Consider the following 12,259-nt stretch of genomic DNA (forward strand, 5'->3'; position numbering starts at 1 on the left):
ATACTGTAGTGGTCTAATGTTTGAAATATGGGTTTAAAGCTTCTTTAGAAATTCGTAGGTGCGTCTAATTTGAAAAATACTTTGTTTAAAATTTGCTAAAAAATAGTTCAGTAAAGTAAAAACTGTTTATTTAAAGTTTTTTATTACAAAATAGCTCTAAAATCAACTTAACTATAATTTCATCGTTAATAGTTAAACTTTAGAGGTCTTAATTACTTATTAAGATGCATTTTTGTGTGTTAAAGCTATATTTTATGTATATTTAAACTAAAGATCAAGTCTTAAACAAATATGAATTAAAATCACTTAAAGCTTACTATCAAAACTTTATGAATTTTATGAATAAAAAAATCAATCGTTTAAACTAGAAGTTTATTATTAGATTTTAAATATATTTTCAGTTTTCAAAAGTTAAACTTCTAAAAATAGCAAGTTTTTGTATATGATAATAAATCAGTGCAATGAATTTAGCACTGTAAATTTAAATTAATGTTTTTGTATGTTTATGTACTATTACTTTGTTGATTTATCTTACTATGTTTAACTTATTATTTGTTTTAAGCCAAAAAATTAGTTCTGTTTTGATGTAAGACATGCTTACAAGATTTGATACATTTTAAACAAATAAAAGATAGATGATATTTGTACTTGGATAAATCATAAAAAATACAAGATGTATTAGTACTTTTGTCAAAACAAAATGTCTTTAGAGCTTTATGAATTAACTTTGTTAGTTTCAGTTTATGTTATTTAAAACATTAAAAATATTAATTGTTTAAATCAACTTAAAGGTTATGTTTTAATTTATAAAATTTAGTTTTGGTTATTAACAACTTTTTAGAATTTTAATTTATTTTCAATAAAACAAATTGAATTTAATATCTACTTAAATATATCAATAAAATGAAAAAAACACATTTAAGTAAAGTATTTCTTTTAAAGAATGCATCTAAAATATTTAAAGTGTAAGCCACAATAGATTTTTGTATCTAGATTAGTCAAGATTATGTAAAGTATTTTACTATTGATTTTTATATGTTATATACAAATAATTTTACTTGTATTTATGTTTTTATCAATGGTTTCTCACTAAAAACATTGAAAAATAATTTATAAGTATAAATTAAATTCAGCGCTTTTATAAGTTTTGTTAAAAGGTAAGTTTAGATAAGATTTCTTTAAATTTTTCTTAAAAATAAATGATTCATCTTTTAAATCTTAAAATTAAAATTATTTTATCAATCAAGTTTAAAATACTTTACGAAAAAATTTAAGTTATTTTTGAAAGAAATCTTGTTTTTCTAAAGTTTTATTTTCTTAATAAACCTTTTATTGTCTTTGCGTTTTATGATTTATTCAGGCATAAAAATCGTTTTATAGATATAAGAAAATTAAAAGTATTTGCAGTATTTACCGTTGAATAAGTTCTCATATGATATTAACTTTGACTTGATTTGTACAAAATTTTAAACACTACAATTTTCTAACAAGATTTATATACTTATTATATTTAATTTATAGTTATATATATATAATTTATGATAGATATTTTATTATTACTTATTTATATAATGCTCATATATTTCAATTCCATCAACTTTTTGTTGTGATTTTTTACGGCACAAGTAATAAAAAAAATCAAATGATTGCTTGAAAAGTTTTATTAGTTTATTGAAAGTATATTGAGGTTGTAAATCTGAAAATGTTTTAAACTTATGTGTTGTGCAATAAAAAGTTGTAGGTTTTTCAAAGCAATCATTTGATTTTTTTAATTTTCTAACAAGAATACCAAAGTATTGTTGAAAAATATATGTCGAACATAACTTTTCTGTGATATTGTTTAAACTTAGTTTTACAATTCTTGGTGCTTATAAATAAAGAAAGCAACAATTGAAAAAAAATCAGTATTGCAAGAAAAGGTGTTTTGTTTCTAAAAAATAGTTTTATGATTATACATTAAAATAAAACACACTTTAAACGTTTTTTTATAATGAGTTTAGTACTATGTTGTTTCTACTAGAACTTACTTAACTGTACAACATTTTATAGAAAAAATATTTGTTTAATTACAGTACAAGTTAAAAGTTTAGTTCGAAAATACAGACAATAAAGTAATTAACATAATTAGAGTGTTTAAAATTAAACTGAATTTATGGTATAATTCTTACTTTGTCTAGTTGTTATCTTTGCGTTTTATTGTTTATTTAAGTATAGAGAATTAAAAATATTTGCCGTTTAATAAGTTCTCATATGATATCAAGTTCAATTTGGCTTTTACAAAATACTAACAAGAATACCAAATTGTGTGAAAAGTATTGTTGAAAAGTTTATAAGTTTAACATTACTTTGTGTGAATAAAGCAGTTATTGTTTGAATTTATTTTTACAGTTCTTTGTGCTTAGAAATAAAGAAAGCAACAGTTTTTAAAATTAAAAAAAAACACTGTTTATCACAAGAAAGTGTATTTTATTTCCAAAAACAGTTTATGGTTAAACATTGAAATTTAAACACATTTTCTGTTTTTCAAATAAGTTTATATACTATGTTATTACTACAAGAACTTACTTAACTGTTCAATTTTTTATAGAAAATTATTTGTTTAATTACAATAAAAGTTAAAGTTTACTTCAAAAATGCAGACAATAAAAGTTAAACATTTAAACTTAAACTACAGTTTTCAAACTAAATTTGTAGTAAAGTTCTTACTTTGTCTTGTTTTTATAATTTTTTATACAAATTTGATAATATTCAATGCTAAATTCTCCCACGAGATGTAAAATGGAGAATAGGTTCTTAAAGTAATTTAGTTATTTCTGTTCTAAAGTTTTTAGATAGATTTAGATGCAAAAAACTAGGTTTCAGTATTATACTTAAATTTAAAAAAGTTTTGTATGACATATTTAGTTTAGTAATAGGATCTAGTGACTGTTTTAATGTTGAACAAATTTAAAACTTAAAAAGTTAAATTTTATTTTTATAAATTTTGTGTTTAAACTTACTTACTAAATAAGTACATTAAAATTTACAATAATTTATTTAGCTTTATGTCTTTAGTAATAAGTGTGATCTAACAGCTTTAAGTTTTATAAAAAATTCTGGTTATAGATTTTACTTCGAAAAAACCCTAAACTAATCAATATTATGTTTCGTAATATCCATAAATATAAAAAATTAAAACCTGTTAAAATTTTACCAATTAACTGGGGTAATTTTGCTTAATTTTTGTCGAACCTTCAATAAATAAATACTTATTTTAGTTTAGAGAAGTAGCGTCTGGATGTTTTTTAACTTGCAGCTTTATGAATTAAAAATATCAAGCATTTATTTTATATAAATTAATCAAACACCATCAAAATTTTCAGTTTTAATTAATTTATTAGTTGAAGTACAAATTTTTTGTTATGAAACCATTTTTTATTTTTTGTAAAAGACAAGTTAATTTATAACTTTTAAGGTTTATAAGATCTTTTTTTTTTGTCTACCAAGATAATTTCATTCATTTTTAATATTTTATTTTTTGTTCGAAAACAAAAAAAAACTCGATGTAAATTTAATTTTTTTAAAGGCTAATATGTTAACGTAAAAAATAAATTTTCAGAATACTTAGTTGTTATATTGATCTATAAAAATTATTACAAATTAATTTTATTACGTTAATATAATAAATACTTTTTACTTGAAGTAACATTAGATTAATTTTAATAAAAAATCGTAGACGTAAGTAAAAATTATCCGAAAAAATCTTGCGCAATTTCCTTGAATTTGGTATAAATTTATTAACTGTTTGTTTTAAAATGGTGACTTATATTGAGAAGTTGTTTATCAAAATAAAAAAATTGAAGCATAATTTATTTAATCTATTTTGAAAAGTTATTTCGGTTTGGAAAAGGCAGAGAGTTATTTCGGTTTGTTATTTAACGAAAAATTATTAAAACTTTGTTAACAGATTAAAACAAGTTTTTTATGTAGAAAAAAACTTTTAATGTTTTTTTTTTTAGTTTTAATGACGTTAACAATAGTTGTTCTACATAATTAAAATACTATAAACTAATTAATCTGCACAAAAATAGGTTAGTTGAAGTTTAAACATATGTATAATATTAATGATAGCTTAAAAATAGTTAGGTTTTTATTTCTATTCTACAAATTTTATTTTAAATATAAAACACTATTTTTTTTATTTGCTTTTTTATTTGATACCAAAAAAATACTGAATATAAAAGTTTCAAAACAATAATATAAATAACAAAACACAAATTAATACATATGAAGTTAGCATTGTAAATAAATAATTGATAGCGAAAAAATAAATCCAATTTTTTTGTTATTTAATGATATCCGAAGTTTAATTTTTTATTTATTTTATATACATTTATAAGTTAAAACCATATTTATGTTCAGAAAAGTTTTAATTTAATGTTAATTAGTCTTCAATGCAAATAGATTTAATGGTAATTTGCAAGATATAATCAATTTGAAAATTTAAGTTTGTACATTTAAGTTTCAAATTAACATATAAGAAATGTTACAAGTGTTATTTCTTTTAATTAAAAAATCTATTTTTCCTTACAACAAATAAGTTTTATATTAAGTTGAAAAGTTTGTATTTTCATTTTTTAATTCGTAAAAAAACGGTAAATTTTAGTTAACTATTTTAGATTTTATTATTTGTATAGTTTTTCTGAAAACATGGTTTGTAAAATATTGTACTTGCTTTATTGCCATTTAAATAAATGGTTAAAAAAGGTAATTTTTATGTTAAAGTTAACAATTTTTAAAAATAACAGTTTTTTTATTACGATTGATAGTTTTTTAATGCAAACTATTAAAAGCAAGCAATTAAAATAAAATAACAGCAAGAATTTTAAAATACTTATAGTGATTAATATTTATAAGTTATTGAAATTTTCGCAAATAAAACAAGGTAATAAAGTATTTATGGCAAAATAAATGTCAATTTTTTTAAGTAACATCACAAAATCCATTTTTAATATATTCAGTTCAACAAAACTTAAGTTGTATACTCTTTTTTGCCCTACACCTGTAAAAAATACACTTATATTTATAAGCTTTGCTATGAAGTTTATTAGAACTAAAATATTTAAAACTTTAAGGTATATTTTTATAAACTAGTCCTTCAACCTGAAGTTTGTTTTAAGTAGCAGATGTTATCATAATATTAATTTAAATAGGATTATTGCACCACAAAAAACCTTATAATTGTGTTATAGTGTCATAAAGGGTTATTATAACATATGAATGACTGCATAACTTTTAAAGAAAAGTTCTGTAAAATGGAATAGAATAAATTAAGCGAAAACGTTTTTTTTTTAAATAAAATGTTATGTGCTAGCTTATAAAAGTGTTTTAAATGTAAAATAATTGCTTTGTATTTCAAATAATTTATTTTAAATGCATGCAACGAAAATGTTCTTCGATGTTTTGAGCATGAAAACATTAAAAAATAATGTAAAAATCATTAAAATTTCTTCATAATTCAAATTTTTCTGATTTATTCAAACAGTATAAAATTACATGAATGCTATCTATGAAACTAATTTATTACATAAGTCATGATAAAAGTTGTTTCAAAGTCTGTTTATTTATATCTTTGTTTCATATATTTTTTACAAAAAGTATTTAAGTTTAAGAAAAAATAGTTTTATTTAACATTTTACGATAAGATCAACTTTAAAAAAGTATAAAATATATATTTTTTTAAACGTAAACTATACTAGTTGCTTGTAAAGTATCTTTTTAATTAAATTTATTTAAAATTTAAGTAACAATGTGCTTTGATAACTGAAAGTAGTTAGAGTTCTTATAATTAAAGATAACTAGTTGTATTAAAACAATATAGAAAAACTCAATGATAAAATTAAAATGTAGTTGAAGTCGACATAAATACATTTTACATGGCATTAGTTTTATTTAATTATATTAAGTTTATAAACTAATATTTAATATTTAGACAAACTAATGTACTTATTAGTTTGTAGTTTTTAAATTAGCTAAAATTTACATCAACATAAATTTATCTTAAGTAAAATTAAGAATAAATTATAATTTACATACATTTTGACATACGTTTCAAAACACATGTTGCAAATTTCAAATTAAATATATATTTTTTTTTAACTTAAAAAATTACAACATATTAAAAACATGTTATTTGAGTGATTACTAAATGTTTATTAAAACTGGAACATGTGTTAACAAATTTAAAAGAAATGTACAACTTATTATTTTTTAAACTTAATTTTACTGATTTTTTTTAACTTCCCATTAAGTTGATTATGAGACCAAAAAACTTGAATATGAGACTTGTATTTAAAATAATAATATGGTTCAATAAATCTCAATAAAAACTTCGAGATTTTTCAGAAAAATTTTAGCTATGCCAAGTTTTTGCATATAAATAGAGCAAGTTACTTATCAAATTTTAAACAACAACTTTTTTTATAACTTTTAGTTCAGTTTTAATTGAAATACTCTTATGCTAGTTTTCTAACTTAATGTTTACTGTTACATTATTTCCCGTTCAAAAATAAACTTGTCTATTTAGTTTTTATAATATTAACTTAATAAAAATGCCAACATGTAAAAAAATTAAAACTAGTCTTATAAAACTTAATATTTTAAGTCTAAATGTTAAAGTTAAGTAGCAAAACTTGTAAACTTTACATTTTATATTTGTTTATCTTTATTGTATTTGTTTGAAATTTAATTTTAATTGAAGTTATTTCATAATCTAACATGTAAGTATTATTGCTTATACCAAAGCTTAGACAAGAAAGTATGGTATAAATTCAGTTTGTATCACTGTTAAAATAACCAATTTTAAAAATTGGTATAGTTTGTAAAATAATTTTTTTAAATTTCTTTAAAAGACCTAAAGTCGCGTCATTTTCTTACATTATGAAATTTTAGTTAATTAACTAAATTCAGTTTAAATATATTTTTAGCTTGAGCAAGTATTTTAAGATAGTTTAAAGTATATTATCTTTGTTAAAAAGACATATTGTAATATTAAAGTATGTCTTAATATGGTCTTAGGTGTAACTAATAAATTATTTATACTATCACAATTATAAATTTTTTTTTCTTTTAAATGTACAGAATTTTTATTTTTATTTAAACTGTTATTACTTCCATTCTACAAATACAATAAGGTTTTATAAAAGTTACTGAATTTAAATATTTATAACTCGTATTTGTTAAAATTATTAAAATGAAGTGGTGCTTGTATCATTTGAAAACCTTTTTTGTATTTAACAAAATACATTTTTATTAATTTTATAACACCTGTTTTGTTATAAGAACTGTAACTAAACTAAAAATTCAATTATTTAGTTAAAATTTTTCAAATGTTTGACTTTAAATTAAATAAATCACTATAACTTTTTTTCTCAAATTAATAATGCTAGAAGTTCACAGTTTTTAGTAAAAGTAATACTAATAACAAATACAGAAAAACAAGAGAGAATGGTCTCAAAACTTCAAACATGACGTCATTTGCAAACGACGACGTCACTACTGAAAATGACGTAACATTGAAAACAAAATAAAGTGATGTCATAATTGATTTTGAAAACGGCGGGAAACTTTTGACCACCAAAATGAAAGTGACGCCCATTTAGTTGGGAGAATAAAATTTTTAATTAATTTATTTATTTTCCTTGTTTAATTTTTTTCTAATATCAATCAAAATTTGATATGAAGTTTAATATGACGAGTACAGTAACCTCTCACTTAATTACGCACATTGTGTCCACAGAAAAAGTGCGTGAAGATATGAGAGATCGTAAAGAAACGAGAGGTACCAAATATACTCACTGTAATGGTTGTTTTATAATATTGCTTCAAGTTAAAAGCAGACTGGGCACTTTCCCACTTTTAACTATTTGTTTACTTAATTTATAAATATGAAAACGACAGATAAAACTATACATATATTAAAATGAAGGATTTGAATTTCTATAAAATAATAATTATACCAGTAGAAATAATTTTACTATTTTAATATTAAGTAGAAATTACCTTTATCTTTATCTATATGTGACATTTATATTCCATTCTACTTAGCAAATTCAATTTGTAATTTTATTTTCTTTACAATTATAAAATGGTGTTTATTGATATATAGGGCAAGACTGCTGTATTATTTCTTTGTGTTTTAAACTCTCATTATTTCATTATACTTTCATTATTAAACACAGTCATGTTTATTTCAGAATTTTGATTTAATCTCTTATTGTTAACAAAATTTCTGATATACTGAATTATAACTAAATGTTTATCAATTAGTCTAAAGATATAGATAGGTGAGTTAGCATTCAAAAACATATTTTAATTTAAAAATATACATTAAACCTAATTTGTGTAATATTAAAAAAAAATCAAAATTTTTATTTTCTCAATCTTATAGAATTCTGAAATGCGTAACTAAACGAGAGTGCGTAACGTCACGAGTGCGTAAAGATCCGAGAGGTTACTGTAAGGTCAAAGTTATTTATACAAAAACAATATATTGACAAAACTATAAAAAAAAGATTGAATATATTAAATTGAAATCTTGATCAATATATGCAGCATACTTGGTTTTGCATGAAACAGGTTTACTTGAGTATTATTTAGAAAATCACAAACATTCGGTTACACTCAAATGTATTTATACAACCTTCAAGTAAAGCTTTTAGAGACATATGTGATGCAGATCGCACTATTTGGAAACCTAGAAAAAACCTAGGTTTAAATAAAATATACATCTAGATAAAGTTATATTTGTTAAATACCGAAATTAAATGATTATTTTTTGGTTATAAAGTAATTTATTCGTATTCAACTCAAATAAAGTTTCTTAAACCTAGGTTTGTTCTTGGTTCTCAAAATTTTTCTTAATTGAATATTATAAAACTACAACAGTTTAAATAAAAGATCATTGTTTTTTTCAAGATCCGTATAAAGTCTTAAAATGTAGCTTAAATTTATCTGCAAATACAGAAAACTATTTCTATTTCTTCTTCAAACTTTTTATACTTGTTAGAAAAATAAATTTGCACATATGTTTAGTCTGATATTTATTACTAGAATATTGTATATGTTTATTACAACTAACAATTTATTGTTTTATTTTGTTTTTGAAATTATTAAAAAACAATATTACAATTAAAATAACTTAAATAAGTACCTGTACTGTAAAATAGTTTATAAAAATTAAATTTATTTTAATATTTTCAATAGTTATTCATTGTAAACTAATACTTTTTAGACGTTTTTTAAAATTATAATACAATTGCAATTTTTTTTTTTAAATGTTATATAAAAAACTAGTTGATTGCTTTTTACAAATATTTGAATTCTAAGACAGCTTTAGATGAGTTTAATATTATGTAAGAATTGTAAACAGTTATAGCTATTATATTTTAATTTTTAGCTACATTTATCTATTTTAAATCCATACTTATCCAATGGTTGCTTTTTTCAAAAATTTGTAAATTTCAAAAAGTTATTATGTTTTGACTATTTCTGTCATTTTCAGAAAAGTTTTTTTGGACCATATTATTATTTTTAAATTTATTGTTTGTAGAACTTTTCATTTTAATATGTTGTTTTTCTTGATACCTTTTGTAAGTTTTTGTTTTGTTTATACTGTAATCTACATTAACTTAGTTTTAATGCAAACTTTTTTTGATATATTTAAGTTAAATAATACTTGTTTAACTTGGAAAACAAGTTATTAATTAATCTTATTCAATCTAAAAAATATTTATTATCACTAGTTTAAACACAATTAATAAATTTAAAAACAAGTAATAGACATAAAAAACAAAAACTACAAAAAAAAAATAATATAGAATATTAAGTAGACAAATTAGTGTTTGATTTTACTATTTCTATGCTTATTTAATACGCAGGGTTGCCAAAAAACCTGGAATCCTGGAAAAACCTGGAATTTGACTATTTAGGTGAAAAACCTAAAACTTGAGGAATCTTGAAAAAAGAAAAAACCTAGAGTTTTGAATGAAAATCAATAAAAAATCTGATATTTTAAACTATTTTTTAATGAAAAGTTATAAAATTTTGATTTGACACAAAACATCTGTCATAGAGATAAAAAAAAATTACTGTTATTGATTTTTTTATTAGTATTTTTTAGATTTTGTTTAACTAATTAAAACACTTTTCTACATTAAATTTAATTTTATACTAAAAACTTATACTTTTAAAAACCTGGAAGAAATTTCTCAAAAACCGTCAATATGTTGTTTTTTCTTTAATTTATAAATAGAACATTATTATTATTAGTAAAAATTTGTAATCCTAAATACAAATTATAAAATATATAAAAATAACTTAGTATATGTGTATAAGAAACTTGTTTAAGTTCAATTTGAAAAATTTTTATTATAAGAAATAAAATTGAAAGTAAAAATAATTTTAACTTTTTTAAGAAAAAGATTTACAAAGCTTTAAAAACAAAGGAAAAAAAAAACGTTACAAGTTTTTTCTAGCCAGTCTCATTAAAAATTAATTCTTCTTTTAAAAATTGTGTTAAAATTAATCATTTATTTTTACAGTGTATCAAATGTCCACTTTAATTTAAGTAAAGGTTGATCTAACAATTTTATTGTTATTCAACATTATCTTAGTTTGGTATAATTTATTGGGAGTTATGCTCGGTTAATTACTAATGTAGTTTCTACTAACTACATCTTTTGGAAGTTGAACAGCAAATAGTTTATCTAGTAGGCTAATAAGAGATAAGAAGCTTAAGAAGAACGGTTTATCATGCGAAAGCATGATAAACAGTTTGTAGATTGAAGACTGCAAGTTTTTTGGTTGTCACTTACTAATGAAGACAAAACCGGTCTCAGTCTACCGAAGCTTGTGGTCTGATGATCGAATTGGTATGATCAACCCTTTTGTAAATTTAATAGTGTTCATTGAAGAAAAGCTTTAAAAAACTGGAATACTAATTTTTTTTTACCTCTTATTGTTGTTTTATCGAAAGGTAAAATGAGTTCTTTGAAAACTTTATATTAGAACTCTTTTTTTGTTTTATAAACTTGTATCAATATTGCTTTATAACAACTAAAAAATGCCACGCTTCAAAACTTTGTGTAAATTAGACTTTAGCCTTTAAATGCTTTAAGCTAGTATAACTTTTACTAAGTAAAGTTTGTGGATTTTTTGATATATGACACTAAACAGAGCTCCGAAAAATTACAATGTTTAAAGTTCCCTAGAAGCACCCATTTCCAATAATAAAATCAATATTTCAAGCTACTTATCTTAAATTATAAACAATTTCTACCACGCCAAACAAAAATGATAAAATATTCTCAAGATATATGTTAAGTATTTTAGTGTGCTTAGTTATTTTTTACAGTAAATTTATGCAGTTTTTGGGGTATATTTTTATTGAGAAAAACTAAATATTAGCAGTTATCTGACACGCCTAACTTTTTAAATACTTGGAGCATAAAAAATACAGTTCTACTAATTTAGTCCACAAAACCAGTTAACAAATTGCCAACTCATAGTGCAATAGCTGTGGAGATTCACAGTTTAGCTGAAATTATTAAAAAATTATTCAGTAAAAGCAGAAAATTTTAAGACCTTTCAAACTTAAGGAGTCAAAATATCATTTACTCAAAATTACTTACTTTTCTATTTTTACCTTATTTAAATTTTGTTATACTTTTTAGCTTGTTATTTTTAAATAGTTTTTGATCGAAATCTTACGTGTATTATTGAAACAGGCTCTAACTCAGTGATCCGCAGGCATATAGTTATCGCCAAATTTCTATAATAAAAATCTTTGCGGTTCAGATTTGTAGTTTTAATTTCTAACAAAACAAAAATATTTAGTGTGAGCCGAATTTACCTTAAAAATTTGTTAAGACCTTTAATTTGTTTTCATTTGAAACCTTTGAATATCTAGTGTAAGTTTTGAAGAAGTTTTCGCGGCTTTAATTGTTTTCCTTCAAGTGCCTCATCCCAATTAAAAGAAAAAATGTTTATAATTTGCTTATTTCCGCTCTAATTACTTTGGTTTATTAAATATTTAACTTGGTTTATTATGCGTTTTTACTTAAAAGTAGAAGAGTAAAAGTATTAAACAGAATTATAAAGTTCATGGTAGGACGACTTGACTTTATGTTTGTACAAATCAGGGCTTAAAAAGACAAAGTAGTTCGATATTATAAAGAAGTCTAATAGTCTTAAACCAACTTAGACGTATAAAAAAATAATA

This window comes from Thalia democratica, chromosome 5, assembly GCF_965202585.1.
Source record: "Thalia democratica chromosome 5, ktThaDemo2.hap1.1, whole genome shotgun sequence".
NCBI classification, from domain to species: Eukaryota; Metazoa; Chordata; class Thaliacea; order Salpida; family Salpidae; genus Thalia; species Thalia democratica.